Below are 19,064 nucleotides of genomic sequence, written 5' to 3' on the forward strand. Positions count from 1 at the left end.
TACCATACAAAAGAGTGAGGCATTTGCCCTGGCCAGCGTGGCCCCGTAGTTAGAGCACTGGCCCCTGAACAGAAGGGTCATGGGTTTGATTCCTGGTCAAAGTCATGTACTTGGGTTGCAGGTTTGGGGGTGTGTGCAGGAGGAAACCAATCAATGTGTCTCTCTCACATTGATGTTTCTCTCTCTCTCCCCCTCCCTCTCTTCCTTCCATTCTCTCTAAAAATGAATGGAAAGAATATCCTTGGATGAGAATTAACACACACACACACACACACACACAAACACACACATAAAATGATAAGAGTCAGGCACTAGATATTTTTAGGTAATTTGCATATATGTCAATTATATGTCAATTTGTAGGACAGATGGTGTCATGTGGAAAGAATTTATACTTTTTATGAAGATAAATTGAGAGGCTTTATATAAAGTGGCTGTGTATAAAAAAGCTAATAAATGTGATGTTTTCCACCTAAAGTAGTTTTGTAAATGAGGGTCTATACTTACTAATAATGTGTGTATGTATGTGTTTTAATTTAACAAACATATATAGAGCACTTTATGACTTCTAGGTACAATTCCAATCTCTACAAATATAAAAATCTTGAAGAATTTTATTAAAATCCAATGTTCAGAGTTAGGCATAACTAAAATACAGAAAAATTTAAACCATGGAGAAGAGAAATGTGTAAGGCGACAAGCTCACCTAGTATTTGGTTATTTACACTGAGATTCAAGAGAGCTTTTCCATTATCACAGAGTCAAGCTCTCACCCACTACAAATTCTGAAATTCTCCCTTTTAATGGTAGAATTTGCCCTTATAATTGAACATATCCATGTAGTTTTGATGTTATGGAAAAGAAACTTCTCTTTTTCTTTTTCAATTTGGATTTCCCACTGTGCCTGATTTTCCACTACCAGAGGTAAGAAGAGATAATGAAATAAAATAAAAGAATCAATCCACTAAACTTTTGTTTTCCTATAGTAGATTGACTTTTATTCATACATTCATAGAAATTTTGGAACTCTAAGAGATCATAGCAAAAATGCATTTTATTTTTCTATGAGCAAGCTGAGTTTCAGAATCCCCAGGATCATAAAATAAATACATAAGTAAATACATACATACATACATACATACATACATACATACATATATATATTCGAAGCACCTAACTTTATTTTTATCTAATAAGCAAGGAACAATATACCTAAGGTCTCATCTGGTTTGTCTAAGAATTGAAAAACAAATCTTTGTATCTCTAAATGCCTGACACTATCACTTTAACTTTTTTGCATTATCACAGTAATAACCATAAAACCACCAACAACAAAAGCGTTGAGTTCAGTTTATGTAGATCTCTTACAATAAGAATCTAATAGGACCTGGTGATCATCACAACAACCTTATAGTAGCCAGCACAGCTTTCATTATGTTCATTTTTCTAACAATGATGACATTCAAAGTTTCTTTAATTTGCCCATGGCCTCATGGTAAGAAGTGGTATCTCTTCATTGGCCCATTGTGAAAACGCTTTTAAACTGTACCTTCATAATTGCTATCCTATACTCTATACACATATGGGCATTTAAGAGGAAAAATCAACCATGGTCTGGTGAAACCATCTCCATTCTGAAGTGAGAGTACAAGTTAAATTATCACAATATTTCTGGGTACAATGATGCAGACTGCACTCTACTGCTCTCTCTATTGCTCAACCAGTGTTATCTATTTTAGGAAAATATACTCTTATTAGATCAGTGGCTAATTAAATATATAAAAACATCCCAGTGGGCCAGTGATTTTCAACCTTTTTCACCTCCTGGCACACACAGACTAATTGCTAATATTCTGTGGAACACCAAAATATATACTGTATTTTTGCCAGTCTGGCAAAACATAGGTATAATTTTGATTCATTCACACCAATGGCTATTGTGTTCATTGCTGTCATTTTTTTATTTGACAATTTAAGGGAAAAGAGGTCAGTGCCCCTGACTCAACAGTCAGGTATTGCATGTTTTAAAAATTCTTGCCGCATACCAGTTAAAATTCTTGGTGCCTTAGGCTAAAGTTGTTTGAATCACTAGTTTAAAAGGTAAATGACACCAGGAAAAATTATTGTATTCGATTAGAAAATATTTTTACAATTCATTTTCTTATTGAGAGTGAAGAAATAAACACACATATCAGCAACAGTACATGTTACTGAACTTTAGAGACTTAACCTCCATTGAAGACAAGCAAATCAAGCCTTCAATTACATGCTAGAACATGGTGTATTGATTATGCAATCTAACAAGGTAAGCCTAGGAAATCCTCCACCGTGTAAGGCTGTGAAGACGCAGAAAGTATCGAGTAGTTATTTTTAGAAACCTACCCCCCAACTTAGAGCTCTTATCCTATGATGTGCATTCATTGTATTAGTAGTACAGCTTCTGTGTCAAAGGTACTGCTCTGACCAAATATTTTTCTTTGATTTCTAGAGTCACATAAGCCTTATATACACATAAGTTTATAATGTGTGGACTCCCCAATCTCAGGTACAACTTCAAAGAAAATTAAAATACCATGAAGTGAGGCAAGACGCAACAACTTGATCAGCAGACTCAAACTTAGTACTGTTTTTAGTAGTACAGTTACTTAGAAAGGTTAAATCCCTAGGGTCTCAGTTGTCTCTGATAAATCAATTCTCCACTCACATTACATTGGAGTGTGTGTGTGTGTGTATGAGAGAGAGAGAGAGAGAGAGAGAGAGAGAGAGAGAGAGAGAGAGAGAGAGAGAGAGAGAGAGAGAAAGGAGATTTCTTTTTAAGATTCAGACTATCTTCTTTCAGCCATATCTTTGAATTTAAATATAGACTGATTTGGATATTCATAAGCAAGGAAACTATAACACAGAAAGAAAAGAATTCAAAAGAACTTTTCTTTAAATTATTTTCTCTCTTTCTTTCCCTTTCTTTCAGCTTTTTTAAAAAATATATTTTTTATTGGCCCTAGCCGATTTGGCTCATTAGATAGAGCATTGGCCTGCGGGCTGAAGGGTACCAGGTTCCATTTCTGTCAAGGGCACATACCTCGGTTGCAGGCTTGATCTCAGACCCTGGTCAGTGTGCATGTGGGAGGCATTCAATCGATGTGTCTCTCTCACATTGGTGTTTCTCTCTCTCTGTCACTCTCTTTAAAAATCAATAGAAAAAATCCTTGGGTGAAGATTAAAAACGACAACAGAAAATAAAAAATAAATAAATATATTTATTGATTTCAGAGAGGAAGGGAGACAGAGAGAAAGATAGAAACATCAATTATGAGAAAGAATCATTGATGGGCTGCCTCCTGCAAGTACCCAACTGGGGATTGAGCCCGCAACTCGGGCATGTGCCCTGAATGGGAATCGAACCGTTACCTGTTGATTCATAGGTTGATGCTCAACCCCTGAGCCACATGGGCCAGGCATTTTCCAGCTTTAAATTCTATCAACTTACAATAAGATTGAAACAATGGTGATTCAGACATAATTTCCAATTTTGATAAACTCCTTTCAATTCATTAAAATTAAAACAAAAATACATGGATAATTGTCCCATATTCAACTATGACATTGCCATGGAAAGAAAATATTAATGTGAAGGTGGTTTCTTTTTTTTTTTTAAATCCTCCCCCGAGGATATGCTTCCATCATTGATTTCCAGAGAGAGAGAGGGAAAGAAAGAGAAAGAGAGAGAGAGAGAGATCAATGTGAGAGAAACATTGATAGGTTGCCTCCACCCTGACTAGGGATCAAACACAGCCTGTGTACCAGTATGTGCTTTGACTGAGAATCAAACCTGAAACCTTTAGTTTATGGGACAACACTCCAACCAACTGAGCCACCCAGCCAGGAGGAAGCTGGTTCCCTTTGAACTGCAGTGGATTCAATTTGAAATCACACTGATGAGGATATGCTCTCTATATATTTTTATGGCATAGAAAACTAAGGTTATTTTACTTTTAGGAGAGGGGCAGTTTTTTAACTCTATTTCTGTATGATATAAAATCCTATAAAATAAAGAGCTAATATGCAAATGACCGTCTCGCCCTCCTGCCCTGGCGCACTTGAGCCTCACGCTGGGGGACCTGAGGCCCTGACCACCGCTCCAGCACCGGGACCAGGGGACTTGGGGCTGGGCTGGTGGACCTGGAGTTGTGCCCCCCGCCTGGTGGGGCTTGACTGAGAGCTGAGGCTGCACTCTCCGCCCTGCTAGGCTTGACGGGGGTGGGGCCGTCTGGGTCTGGGTCTCATGCGATTTCGAGGTGCGCGTGAGTGGGCGGGGACTTGACTCTGGGTCCTGCAGCATGCCCCAGACTCTGCCAGGGGGGAGATTTTCATATACATTTTACTAATTTTCTTTCATCTCTGACACTTCTATTATGGAGAAAGGGCAAATAGCAATATTAAAATATTTCCTCTAATTAATTCCCTTTTAATGTGCACAAATTTCATGGCACTAGTATCATAATAAAAAGGCAAATGCTACCAAAAATGGAGTGTTCCTTAGTTCTTTGGTAGAATTCCTTTTTGTGTCCAGTTTTAATATCACCTACTGCCAACCCCTCCTGCAGCTCTGACCACTTGGGTGTGAGGCATAATGATTGGTGTTTTCTGAGGGGAGCTGACACTGCTTGGTGCGAGTCCTGGAAAAGACTGGCCTATCACATCTGAGGCAGAATGCCAGGTTTGCGGCACACTGGCAGGCTGACCTTCAGGAACACATCCACACAGGTCCTAGACATGTCTTCCTTCACCTCATGAGACATGGAAGGAAACGACACGATGGCTTACTGCAAAGCCAGAGGATGTCTTAACAATTAGCAGCACACATTTTTCAGTCCATAGGGATAGTTCAGAAATAAGAAGTAAACATTCAAAGCTGAATGGTTTCTCTTGTGCACCACCTCCATGACTCATGCCAGATTTTGCCAAGCTGGTTCTAAAATGATGATCTGCTCCAACTCCACCCTCACATGTCTTTAGACACTAGTGACCTAGGTTAACAAATCCTCTCTGTGTATTTGGATATGGGTGTATGTGTCTGTCCACCCAGGCTTGCTTAGAAAAGGTGAAGCATAGCGGTCTCCCTCTGCACCACCAGTGTGTGGTCCATGGGGGCAGTGTGATCCCTGGCCCCTGGATAGTGGAAACTGAAGAAGCAGTAAACCTCAGTGAGATGACTTCAATCACACTCAAGATGAAAATTGGGAAGCAAGTAACCAATTCTCCAATAAGAGAATCAAGATAAAGACTGGCCTACTCAAAATCTCTCCCATATCTTCTAAGTGGCTAGAAAGTCCTTTGAGTCTGTTTTACATAAGAAAGTAAAGTCAGTGGCATTGTCTCTGGAAGGTCACAGTTGAAATGCCTGTGCATCACCTATAAGTCAGTATCCAAATATCCTCTTGCCATGGCCTATAGGATCCTTGGCTGGTCCCAATAGGGTTCAGGGTTGACTCCCAAGACTCTGAAACAGGGCCAGCATAGGCTGGCTCAGAGGGGATAGAGCATGTGGAGCATCCCTAACAAATTCTTTCTTTTGAGGAAAGGCAGGGCTCGAATGGCATAAATTTGAAAGAAAATATCAGAGGCAGGACCTTCCAATTGAAAAGAGACAAAATTAGAGTCGATGTGTATCAGGCATATAAGAGGGCTATAGGCAGGTTGCTGTTGCCTTGGTATGTCCATGGCTTGCCTTTGGCTATCACTGAAAATGGGATGGTTCTCAGGATTCCTTTCCATCTTCTCTTCCATTACAGGGAAGTGGCATGCTGGATTAGCAGGGAGTTACCCTAGCAGGTTGGCAAATGGTGAAAAATCAGATCTGTTGCCATATGAGGAATAGAAGAGCTTAGAGAAACATAGAGGAGAAAATGAGAAACGCACAAAAGAGTAAATCCCAGAACATTGATTATGCAACGTGAAGGTAGAATCCGAGTAAGGGGGGTAGAAAGAAGTATCAAAAGAGGTCAGAAAGAAAAATATTAAAATCTTTCAATTTAGTTATTTCTATAAACTTACTAGACATGACTACTGTTCAAACATAGGGCAGCTTTCCCTGAAGAGGTGAAATGTAGTGACACTCTTTATAAAGCGGTAGGTGCCATGAAAGAATAAATGACAGTATTACTGTTAATATTATTAGTCAGCACGACACATTAGCAATGACATGGTTGCCTGTGTATCTCAATGATACTGCCAATTTGAGGATATTTATAATTGATTCTGGTTATGTATTTTCTTCATAGTTTGTTAGCTACACTACGCAGGGACAAATTGCATAAGTAAGATGAATTGGTATTTTGACAAAGTCAGCTAGAGAACTATGAGAGGCAGAAAAAAAAAAGAATATTGAGTATTTGGAATGGCAATATAATTACAGAATAAGAAGGGGCAGGACATTTGGGTTAGAGTAGTGATCTTAATAGCATTAACCATACTGGGAAATAAATTATTTCAGAACACACTAAAACATTTCTAAAGACAAATTTGATAGTGAACTAAGGCACTTTGAAAGGCAATCATCTACTCATGGGACTAAATATTTATAAAATGGGTTCATGGTAAAGTATCTCTTTAAGAAGCTAAATGGAAAAAAATCCCTATGAATATACAATACAACTCACTCAACCTAAGCTAAACACAGAATTCATGTATCTCAAAGCCCAATAATTTGTCTTCAAAATTTAAGAAAACCACTGAGCCTTGTTGTACACTCTGGATATTAACAAATTAGGCTATTTGAAACAGCAAGATGTTCCAGGAAACAAACCCTTATATCAAATTGACCACTGTTATCCTATCAAAATATAAACCTAAAGACATCACCAGGGTTATGACGCTATTCAATAGATTAAGCAGATATTCTCTGAATATTCTTATTACTATTGAGTGAACTATGACCATTCTTGTATCAAAAATGTCCGGCAGTGACTTATATGAATAAAATCTTGAAAAAATATATACAGAGGGTGGGGAAAAGGTAGGTTTATGGCTGGGAGTCCACAAGGCACAGAACTTATTTTTGTATTATTATTTATTAACTAGAGGCCCGGTGCACGGATTTGTGCACTGGTGGGGTCCCTCGGCCTGGCCTGTGAGGCAATCGGGCTGAAACCAGCTCTCTGACATCCCCCGAGGAGTCTTGGATTGTGAGAGGGTGCACAATGATGCAGAAATCCATGCACTAGGCCTCTAGTATGCATATAAGATCTTTGGTTAATCTCTTCCCGCTCTCCCCCTCCACCCCTCTCCCCTTCCCTCTGAGATTCATAAGTCTGTTCCATGTTTCCATGCCTGTGGTTCCTGCTCCTGCATTGAGCATCTGCCTCCTGGTGGTCTGTGCACGTCATAGCTACCAGTTGGTTGGTCGGCCAGTCGCATATATATATATGGATTACTGTATTATTTTCCATAGGAACAACTGTAAACCTCCTTTTGCCCTACCCTGTAAATGACTTAGTAACAGTGTTGTATCATGTTACCATAGCTACCTTGAATTATGTTAGATGTTGAAAAGCCACATGCCTGCACCTGAACCACAAAGGAAACCAGAATTTCTCTTTAAGATTCAGGGTATTTCCACTATGATTGTGATGTGAACTTTAAATTAAATTAAATCAAACAGATGCCCTTAGCAGTTGGAGCAACTACTCTCCCAATTGATATCTATACAGCAGATGGCACAAACAACTCAGCCTATATTTAAAAACTGTTATAAAAACTGAAAAAATGCAGAGTCTTTCAAATGCATTCGGCATTCTTTCCTTCGTGAGAGCCTTGTCTGTGGAGTGGCATCCCTGGCTGGTTTTCAGACACATTGTCATATATTTCCCTCCTCAGAAGTTTTCTCCCAGAATGAAGTCAAAGGTCCCTCCACAATGACATCTTTATAATTTCCTGGGCTCCAAGTGTCAAGAGTTAAATTTGAAAGACACTCTAATTGTGCAAATAACATATTTTACATGAACCCATTTTATTAACATTGTTCCTTCAGGAACACTGGAACACATTATCAACATCCAGAGACTGACAATCTACCAGAAGTGGCTCTGGCTTCAGTCAAGCGAGGATGCCACATCTAACATTGGCATTGAAGGGAGAGGTGTGGTCCACTGTGCAGAGGTGGAAACCAGACTAGCCCCATGAAAACAGCTCTGAGAGATCTCGCAGGTAGCACATATTTAGATATGCAGTATTATTTATATGGTGGTAATTAGCTTCTGATGATTCTTGTGCATATCCTTAACAAAAAATAAAAAACAACACCACTATTTTGGCTTTCCAAAACATAATTAATCAAATATGATTGTTTTCAGTCTGCTCCAATCTTCTGGTTAGGGTAGGTAATACAAGCAGCAGAGATTTCTCTGTATAAAAATAAGCCATGAATCTTTGGTGAACAGGGACACTGAATGGTTACTGTTCCTCACTACCCCCCACACATTAAAAAGGGATAAAGGCAATGTCAATATTGAGTTGCCTAATCTTAGAATTTCTAGGGCTTCCCAGAATCACTCTGCATGTGTCAATCAAATAATGGAGAACGCATTTAAATACACTGAAGTTCGGATGTCCTTTGCCAACAACCCTGAGTTGGTTTGACCTTGTATAAAACTCAGAACTGAGAAGGTAAGGAGAATGTTCAGGTGAGTTTTTCCTTAGTGCGGTGGCAGGCACGTAATGTGTAGCCATTAAACATCAGTGCCCTGACTTTTTGATGGATGGCCTGAGGGATGAAGTGACTACTAATCATTTAGTATTAGATAAATTGCACTAATAATTTACTTTTCTGCCTCCTATGTTATCGTAATGTTTCTGTAATATATTATTGTCTGGAAAAAAAAAAAACCAGCAATGATCAGGGGAAACATCAGTATCAGTATTTGGTACTAAGTTAGGTCAAGGTCAGAGTTAGGGGTGGCATCTATGTAGTTTGGGCTTCCGAGGTATTTGACTTTTAAACTGCTGATTTGTAACGCCATACCTATTGCAGAGTGAGGGATCGCATCATATCCAGTTTCACCGCCAACATCAATACAAGGTCATTGCCTCCAGCAGGTGACTGAAGAGAATACAGTGTAATCTTAATGGCAACACCCCAAAATAAAACTAAGAATTTTCTCAAGGCCTTTTGAATGCACTAAAATATGTAAATGCGTAAAACAATAGGTTACTCACTGTCGGCTATGATCAATTTAATTTGGCTGAGCAGACAGAAGCAGCTTCATTAAATAAGAGCTACCCAGGGTCTCATTAGTGCAGAGGATAGAAAATGAAGGTGATGCTAAGGTGTATGACTTCATGGTGGAAAATTTTAATCCTCCAAACACCTCCCAGAAAAGAAACCCAAAGCAAGAGGAACAACTGTCAGACCTCAAAATCTCGTTTAGACCAGTGGACAAAGGCGAAGATGGAAGAGAATAGAAATTCTAAATATACCGAGATATATATTTTTACAAAGTGAGGTTGACAAGGTTGGAGGCGGGCATGGAATGTCTCTTATCAGGGTGGCGTATAGAATTATTACCACACAAATCTGCATATGGAAAAGTGGGCGCCTCAGTATTCTAACGTGGCAGTTTCATGTGAATTTCATCTTAGAAAAAAAAAGCCAACTAAGGTCTGTGAGTTGATTTTACAAAGTGGTACAAATGCATTTTCTTATTAATTTTTTAATCCTGTCTTTTCACACTTAGAACGATAGAATGGATAGAATGAAAGTGAGTATAACGTGTTCTGTTAAAATTCAAGCAAAGGTGAGAAAACATGTTCATTAAACTATATTCATTGAATAATATGCAAACAAAGATGAACCATGTTTGCCCATTATATGCTCTCATTTCTTTAAATATATAATTGAATACATACTATATATATGAAACCAGGGCAATAACTTATCACAGAGCTCATCTGAGCTAAAAAAAAAATAATTCTAGTAGCATTCATGCAGTGTAATGTATTTAATATTGCTTTGCACGCAGCTTTAAAACCCAAGCAATCTGAGCTTTTCTAAATAAAGTTATGGTAGGAAAAAGGTCATGCGTTCAGGCTGGTAAGCCCATGAGGAAAATAACAGTAAGATTCCATTTAGACTCTGATGCTGATAAATCCATATAACTGTCAGCAGCTGGGTCCCAGGCTTAAAGACAGATGTGGGGAGAGAAACACAACTGTGGAAATGGAAGCGAACCCTGTGCTTAAGGACATGAGCCAGCTGGGAATTGCTTCTCGGAGCAGAAGGTATCAATCAAAGCAGTTTGCCGGTAGGGAGTTCTAATTCCTCTCTGCAAAAGTACTTTATTTAAATTGGGAGCTTAACAGCCGCTTCTATATGATATTGGCATGACCTGACCCTAAAGTACACCAGAGCATAAATGACACATTTCCATTGGAGTGAGTGCTCTTCACCAGCGGATATCAGTGCTGTCTTTGGGCTTCTTTTGCATACGTGCCCCTTTATGTCAGGAAACATGAATGATGACCTAATGTTTTTGCAAGCATATATCAGACACTTGAAGGAATTTAGGATGAATATCGTACTGAGGCAGTCTGGGCTTCCTTAAGAGGATCGAATATCTCGTGATTTATTTGGTGCTCTATGATGCTATCCAGCTTCCCGTGCTGAATAAGCCTAAAGCAGTGGTTCTCCACCTTGGCAGCACATTAGAATCACCTGGGAATCTTTTTAAAATCCTGATTTCTGGGCCTCATCCTCTGGAAATTCTGTTTCTTTGTTATGGGGTGGGGCCACAACATTAGTAATAAAGAAACAGAATTTCTGGAGGATGAGGCCCAGAATTCAGGATTTTAAAAAGATTCCCAGGTGATTCTAATGTGCTGCCAAGGTGGAGAACCACTGGCATAAAGGATGACGAGTTATTATTACATATGGCAAAGTCCCGAGGAAGGGAGGGTTGCCTGGAGACCCTGCAGCAGTTTACTGAGTGGCTGTGGACCTAGGATTTGTATGCAGCAACTAGGAGACAGGACTTCCAATTCAAGAAATCAGGATTCTGTGGGAGAGGTGATACCCTCAGATCGTGAGAAATGAGAGATGCAGAAGCTAACAGGAGGATGCCAGGCAGAAGCCCTGAGGTGTGCTGATGACCAGGATGCCGGAGCAATCAAAGCCAGAAGTCCCCTAAGACAGTGGAGTGAGGGTTTCTATTGGAGACCTGAGAATATGCCCCCTCCTAGAAATGTGCTTGGCCTCATTCCTGTCCTTCCCCTCTCTGCTCTTTGGTCAGGAAACTGACCAGAACACATTGCAGCAGCAGGTCCCCTTACCTCTGACTTCAGCTGGCTTCAGTCCATGGGAGACACTGACCGGTGACCAGAGGTGATCAGAGGGAGGAGGGGGAATGTGGTCAGGATTCCGGGCTCCACTTTGAACCGTGTGAGTTGGCTGGGGGTTTTCTATTCTCTTGTGGATGCAGCCCCATCTACAAGACTCCTTTTTCTGGGGTTTAATGCTGCTAACAGTCCTGGGATTACTCTCCCTGGGAACCCTGCTATCCCTTGTGGTCCCCAACACCCACTCACAACTGGGTAAGCAGTCTCTTTTAAACCTTCCCTCATCTTTGTAATTGGAGAACGCCATCTGTCCTCTGCTGGGTCCCAGCCTGTGTAGTGCTTCTCGGGGCTTGGGCAGAGAGGGGAGAATCCACGTGGGGAAATGGAAAAACACTTAGCCGAGAATGAAGGAAAGTTTTCTCAGGAGATCAGTCACTAACAATTTGACCAACTCAAAGTCATTTACCTTCTCTGGGCATCTGTTCATTTGTAATAAGCCAATGCAGACTTCTGGAATCTAAGGCTTCTTTTTTTCTCTAAGATTTATATTTCTATTATTCTAGACATGGAAACAATTTGATTGACAACTCTGCTGCTCATGAATTCCTTTGGGTGCCTGCCAGCCTCCTTTGCATTGCTGAGATGTTAATGGAAGGAACATTAGGCTCAGAAGCAGGGGGCGAGGCAAGATCATTGCATGTGGTATAAGGGTAGGAAACTCAAAATCCCCCAGTGAGTCCTCTAGCTTCTAACTCAGCTCCTCCCAGGCCAGCACTCAGGGCCCCATAGTGAGGCTCCAGCCTGTTTTTCTCACTTTCTCAGTCTCACTTCCCACAAACTCTCCACCCAGTCAAACTGCTGACTTCCAGCCCTTACACTTTCAGGCACCACCCTTCCTTCTAAGGAATATTTTGCTCACTACATTCTACATGCTTGAAGGCTCTCTTTCCTTTCTGAAAATTTAAATCCTACCCATCTTTCAAAATTCAAATTTCACCTCTTCCTTAACAATATTTCCTTACCATTCCTATAATAATTTTTTATTTGTAAAGAAAAACTCACTTGCTCGGCACTGTCTACCAGGATTTATGCAGGATCTGGCCCACAACAGCTTCCGTAAGAGTTCCCGATGCCTGACTCCAAAGCATCCGCCATGGATCTGCTGGGATTTTCTGTAAATTGCATGCTTCTATTTTCCTCTTGTCTTCCCAACTACAGTTCGAACTATGTCTATCTTTCACTTAATTCCCTGTCCTGGCCAAGTTCATTGCTTATAAAAAGTACTTTAAAATGATAAGAATAAACATTAAAATTGTGATTAAAAATACCTCAACATAGTAATCCCCGTGCTTTTATGAATACACCAAGAAACCAAGTGCTAATGGCTTTTGTTGAAATTAGGAAATCGATATTTATCTCCTGAGGAAGGTCACCTAAATTTAGAGGGGAAAACACAAATTCGCCAAAATGTCCCAAACATTGGAGAAAATTTTTACTTTCACTGTGTTACATGGCATAGAATGTTACTGTTAAATTAAAAATATTGTTAAATTATTTTCCAAACTGCACTTGGGGATTTGTTTTCTTTAATAAACTTAACATAAGCCCAAAATACATATTTCACTTTGTTTATTGCTAATGATCTTGACAATTTATCTGAAATACGGAAGTATAGCCTTAGCATTTTATATCTCAATTAATAAATGCATTTATATAGATTAAATAAATAACTCAAAAGAAAAGTAATTTCTATTGCTACCGTCTACTCATTCATTTTTCTCAGACTGCGTGTGCTGGCATACCAGTGTTTTCTGAGCTGACTCCCACACAGTGGTCAGCTCTATTTTTCTTAGCATGTTTTCTTCCTAAATTGCTTTTTACAGCTTCCTGTTTCCAAGATACCAAGAGCTGAATACATCACACTTGTCTACCCTTAAATGTCAAACAAACAAACCCACACAAACCTATTGGCTGTCCCCAGAATGTTATTCACTGTCATATCTTTAAAGAAATGGTGAACAGTGGCCTCAAAACCAGCTTTTAGTTTGTTAAAGGAATCATTAAATAAATAAAAACCTTCCACAATTTGCTGTGCTCAGGGTTAACATTTAAGCCTTGTAATTGCTCTGCTGAGAGACATTCTTTTGCTTCTTCCCCAAGTCTCTGAATATTTCTGTGCTCTCTATAATCTATTCAGCCGTTCATTTTAGATAGTCCTACTTTCTCTTGCAAATTGGCTTGCAAACACCAGGTGTTTGGTTAGATCTGACCAAATTATAGTTTTTGGAGACACCATGTGTGAACAAAATTTATTGTCTTACTCATGACATTGGTTCAATTATTGGTGTTGCAAAACTAAGATATTTCTAAGATATGAACCTGTATAGCAAATGTATGGTTCCACTAAATTGCTTTTATTTTTATGTGTGCATACAGACTACAAGTTATTTTTAAAAAATCTTCACAATTAAAACAAAGCATAACATGCTTGTAAAGAATGTAGGTCATCTGGAAGTTTGATATATAAACTAGAAAAACACTATGATATAATTGTAATTGGCTAGTTATTAATAATAGGGAAGGAGTAAAGGGAAGGCCAGGCATGATAGGCATGTCACTTGGGCAGCTTCACCGGGAAGCTGCAATTTCACACTCCCCAGGGAATACTGGCCCATTCCCTGAAGACCACTGGGGGAAGGGTTCCAAAAAAGGAGAGACAGATGCAAGCACAGTGAAGCTGGGGTGACATAAGGAAGGTACTTGCCGCTTAGTCAAACCTGGGGACAGAGATGGTTAGCCAGAATGGGCCGGGCCACTGCAAAGCCATGACAATTTGGGAACACACAATTCTTTAAACAAAAGAATTCTCTCTCCTGTTGCTTTTGTGCTCTTGGCTCACTCTTGGTCTCCTTGCATTCACTCATGTTTCCTCCATAGCTGTTTGAAAGTGAGGAGGACATTTAATCCCTGAGGCTCCACGTGCAATGGACTGATGGACAACAGTGGGGAAACGTAAATTAAACCAGCTGATGTTGACTTGGACCGTGCAGATATGGAAAGCAATTCTGGGCCCTGGCTCTGAGTTTAGCCCTGCTAAAGGCAAAATGGGACTTCTTCCTCAGCAGGAGGGAGGGAAGTGAAACCCTGGAAACCTGGAGGTCCGATTCCACAGTAATACAGCTTTCTACAATATGGCATTCTCCCATAAGAGTCTCAGAAAATTCTATTTCTCAGGATATCGCTAAAATCCACCCCCACTAGCAACCAAGGGAGCTGAGGACCTCTCCTCCCTGGTAACACTTTCAAGTTAATCCTCAATCCACAAAAATGTTGATTCATTACCAATGATGAAACTACTTGATTAAAATTATGGTACAATGTGTGATGGCGTTGTTGCTAAGTCATTTGAAGTATTTCATGTTCTGGCTCTATGAACAAATCCTGCTTTTCTAAGATTGTATGGAGGCAGTACTTGATCACTTTCCATTTTCAAAATTTCTGGGCATTATCTGAGGGAGAACATTATGTCTTCGTCCTGTAAAGTCTAAATTACGGTGAAAAGAGCATGCTCTTCGGAGTGAGATGGTTCTTAAGTAAAATTCTTGGTTGGCTTCTCGCTGGCTGTTACAGTGAGGAGGCCATTTCACCCGTGAGAGCCCATGCTGTCCTTTGTAAGACTGTGAGTAATATGTGCAGAGTCACTCCAAGGGTTAAATGAGAGAGATAGCACATGCAAAGCTCCTGGAACGTAGTAGAAGCATAACTTGTGGACACGGCAAACAATAGTCTCACTCTGTAAAAATGAAGCAACATTGTGAAATTTGACTTTAGAAATGATTTTAGCCTGTTTCACATTTTCTGCTATGGATTCATTTCTGTGCTTAGTGCTAATACGTTTTGAATTTTCTCTAACTTAAAATTTTGGTTATTCTTGTCAAGAGTCATGAAGGTCATTGTTTCCCTTCTGGTTAGAATATCCGCTTTTTTTTTTTTTTTTATCACTTTAGTGCTAACTTAAAGCAATGAAGAAACATTCATTTAAAAAAATATTCAATATTTTGTGACTTGAATATTTTTACCATATTCTCCTTATGAACTTGTAAAAATGTATTATATTAGTATACATTGTATAACGAGTGGGTTACAGCTGATTTGTATAGGATTTAATTATTAATTTTGATTTACTAGTAATAAAGGCAATTGCACATTTTTATATTAAACATTGTGCATGGTTTGTAATGATTTAATATCTCTCATGTATTATTAAGTTCATGCATTATTACCACTCTGCAACTTTTGAAAATCAAATTTTGCCTGGGGTTGATACAGGAGAAAGAAATAAAGGCAGAAATGAGTAAATTACCCCTGGATAATTACAGGAGTATAGTAGACCAAACTCTGTTTATCAAAATCTCTGTTTTATAGCTAGGGGAGTTTTCATTTAAAAAAGCTCAGATCACAATGACATCCCCAATAACATCCTTTATGCACAACTTGCTGATGGGACCATGTTATAGTCAATGTGTTGTTTCTGGGCACTAAGGTGTAGCCGCCTCTACTTCTTTCTCTTCCTACCTCCTCTCTTGTGGCTAGCCAGTGAAACATGCAATTTTTAGGTGCTTTGCTGAAGGTTGAAATGTTCAGGAAACACACTTTTCAAACGATTTGGTTTCCTAACTTGAAGTGAAGCTAAAATGGAAAACATGTCTTTCTTCATTTTGCGTGTAAGACAACACCTGCCTGGTGCATAGTAGGTGCTCAGTTAATGTCTGTCCAATGCCTGAATTCAAATTGGAAAAAATAATATCACAGAGGAGAACATTATGAAATCTGTTGGCTCACCCTCCAGCCTGACCCACACGATCTGGGTGGGGGGAGTGTGAGCCCAGGGGTGCATTAGCTGACCGTTGGGAGTGGTGTTCCCAGTGTCCCCGTGACAGAGGACTGCCGGGTGAGCTCCTCGCTTCCTACAAGGTGCAGTCAGCAGGCGTCAGGGGCTTTTCACTTCTCCGGAGAGAATAAAAGAATAAATTTTAAGTTGCTTATGAGAGACTTATATACTTAATATTGGAGCCTTGCGATGGCTTGTGGAGAGTAATGGCTTGTGAAGAAAGTGGCAGCATTTTTATTATTCTAAAGGTGTACAAGTTTATGTCTATTGGTAAGCTCCCTAGAGGGACAGTGGGAGTCTGCCCTGCACCACATCTGCCCGGCACAACGTCAATTCCAAAGGCTCACACGGTGCTGGAGTGACATCCCGGGCAGCATTGGAGGTGAAGTAGACTGTTATTCTTTGCACAATGGACAGAACTTAGTCAGTAGGAATCCAGAGGGAACATGAAACAAAATCCAGATCGACAGAATACAGAAGTTCAAGTACAGATAGGCTGGAGGCAGAGAGGTGAGATTTTACAGAGGATAAATTAAATGAGAGGATCATCAGCCTGCCGAGGTTTAGGGTGAGAGGTGTCTGGCCAACGTCTGAACCACGACAAACAGCAAGGATGAGTTTAGAACAGCCAGCTTTGCCACAGTTTGGTCTACAGGACCATGTTGCTAACGGCTAATATTTCGAGTGCTGATGCTGCCAGATGTGCTCATTTATAGACAGTGTTTATAAATATCACAACAACCCGACAGAGTGGGCATCACTGAGGTTTTGAAACTATGAAAAGAAAAAGAATGAAGTGTTAGCGCCATCATATACAGTATCCCCAGGTACCAGCAGAAGTGTTCTCCACTCTGTGGATGCTGGAAACCAAAGACAGCACCGACCCCTACATATCACCTGCTTTTCCCCAGACACACACACACACCTCAGATAAAATTTAATTTACAAATTATGCACAGCAAGAGATCAACAACAATGACTAATAATAACATGGAGCAATTATAATGATATACTGTAATGGAAGTTAGGTGAATGAGGCATGATTAAGTAAAACAAAGGCTACTTAACCATAGTAGTGCGATGCCAGGACAGTGGATCTGATCACCAATGCGGTGACTAAGTGACTGACTGGTGGGCAGTGAATATAGATAAGCTGGGCACACCCATCGTGGGCGGGGCCAAGCAGGACAGTGAGATTTCATCATTCCAGTCAGAAATAGTGTGCAATGTAAAATTTATGAATGGTTTCTTTCTATAATTTGACACCTTGATCTTAAACTCCCCGGCCTTCAGAACTGTGAGAAATAAATACCTGTGGCTTAACCCCGCGTGCATGGTATTTCTTATTGCAGGCTAAGCGGACTAGGACCCTGAATATTTGACTGAGTTCCAGATGTTGAGGAAAATAGCTAAGCCCAGAAAGAGCTTTGGAGGCTTGGAACTGGACACACCAGAGTTAGACCTCAGCTCTGCAATGTACAGTGGTGACATTAACAACGCAGAGTCCAGCTGCCTCGCTGTAAAATTGGGACCCGCAATGTGCGCTGTGGGGTTGGCGAGGACTAAATGACATCAGGAGCACATAGAGGCTCCTAGCATACAGCAAGCACAGTTACCAAGAGAAGGACCATGCAGCAGAAGAACACTCCCTTCAATTTGGTGTATCTAATACGATGCTTCTAGCCCTTGCCCTGGGAAGAATGTGCCTTTAAGTGCTGTCTCTTTCATAGCAACCTCTGTAACTATCACCATGCACAGCACCAAATGCCCAGTACAACAGCCATCACATGAGAGAATTCTGTGGGTTCTGAACACCTCGGGTTCAGGAGCATCTTGCCTTGGTCAGGAAACTGTAATTCTCCTGTGTGACTAGAAGATATGCTTCAATGGATAATCGCTGTGCCTTCCTACCGCATCAATACATTTTTATAAAGTACTATCTCCATTTAACATATTGATTATTCTATGTGCTCAGCTACCAGTGGTCCATCAGAATGTCACTGCAAGGTCACTACGGAATGTTTCCTTCTCAGTTCAGTGGAGCTTTCCCTCCTCAGACAAGTGGCAGGTCATGGAGGGAGGAGATAAACATAAAAAGGGGGCCAATTCCTTGAACTGAATTATGATGCTCAAATCTCTCTCTCTCTCTCTCTCTCTCTCTCTCTCTCTCCCTCCCTCCCTCCCTCTCTCTTAATCTCTCTCTCTGTAACATCTCTAGAGACACAAGGAATCTGCTCTGTAGGACATCTGCCCCGACACTATTGCAATTCCAAAGGTTCACACAGAATACAATTCCATAGACATATCAGGTGGCTATAGTGCACATTTGCTAAAAATCAAATTTCAAATAAGGAAAATATATCAGAGAAATGTAATGGGCCAAATGATACCTTAGCCTTCAAATTAAATACATTGATTTAATGTTGTTTTTTAGTAAGTTTTCTTTTCTATCAAATGAAAATATAGAAATATAATACGTTAAAATGGAAAATCGTGTGAATATTATCTTTTGTCTCTTTAGAGGGAAACGAGTCCAGTTGAAATCTCCCTTAAAACGAGAGTTCCATTTTATTTCCATGACCTTATTCTGGGTACCCTGCATCAATCCATGAGCAGACGAGAGAGAGAATGTGGCTCACAGGGACATGGAAGGTCCTCTCCAGTTAAAGCAGATCACAGGATATGATTTTTATAATCATAGCAGCATTTTAGAATGGATTTTCAAAGACCTCATTTGATATAAATGCAAATACACAGATTTCTTTAACAGGACTTTCCGGAAGTAGGGATATTTAAAAGAGATTTAAAAAAAGGTAAAAAGGAAAATCAAATACTAACATCTGAT

The 19,064-nt window shown here is 40.0% G+C and overlaps 1 protein-coding gene across 1 annotated transcript in view; it reads right to left on the reverse strand.

The window, feature by feature from the left end:
- HCN1 (hyperpolarization activated cyclic nucleotide gated potassium channel 1) overlaps window positions 1–19,064 on the reverse strand; it is a 302,101-nt gene that overhangs the window by 92,843 nt on the left and 190,194 nt on the right. The window lies entirely within an intron of this gene.

This window comes from Myotis myotis, unplaced genomic scaffold, assembly GCF_014108235.1.
Source record: "Myotis myotis isolate mMyoMyo1 unplaced genomic scaffold, mMyoMyo1.p scaffold_m19_p_5, whole genome shotgun sequence".
Classification (NCBI taxonomy): Eukaryota; Metazoa; Chordata; class Mammalia; order Chiroptera; family Vespertilionidae; genus Myotis; species Myotis myotis.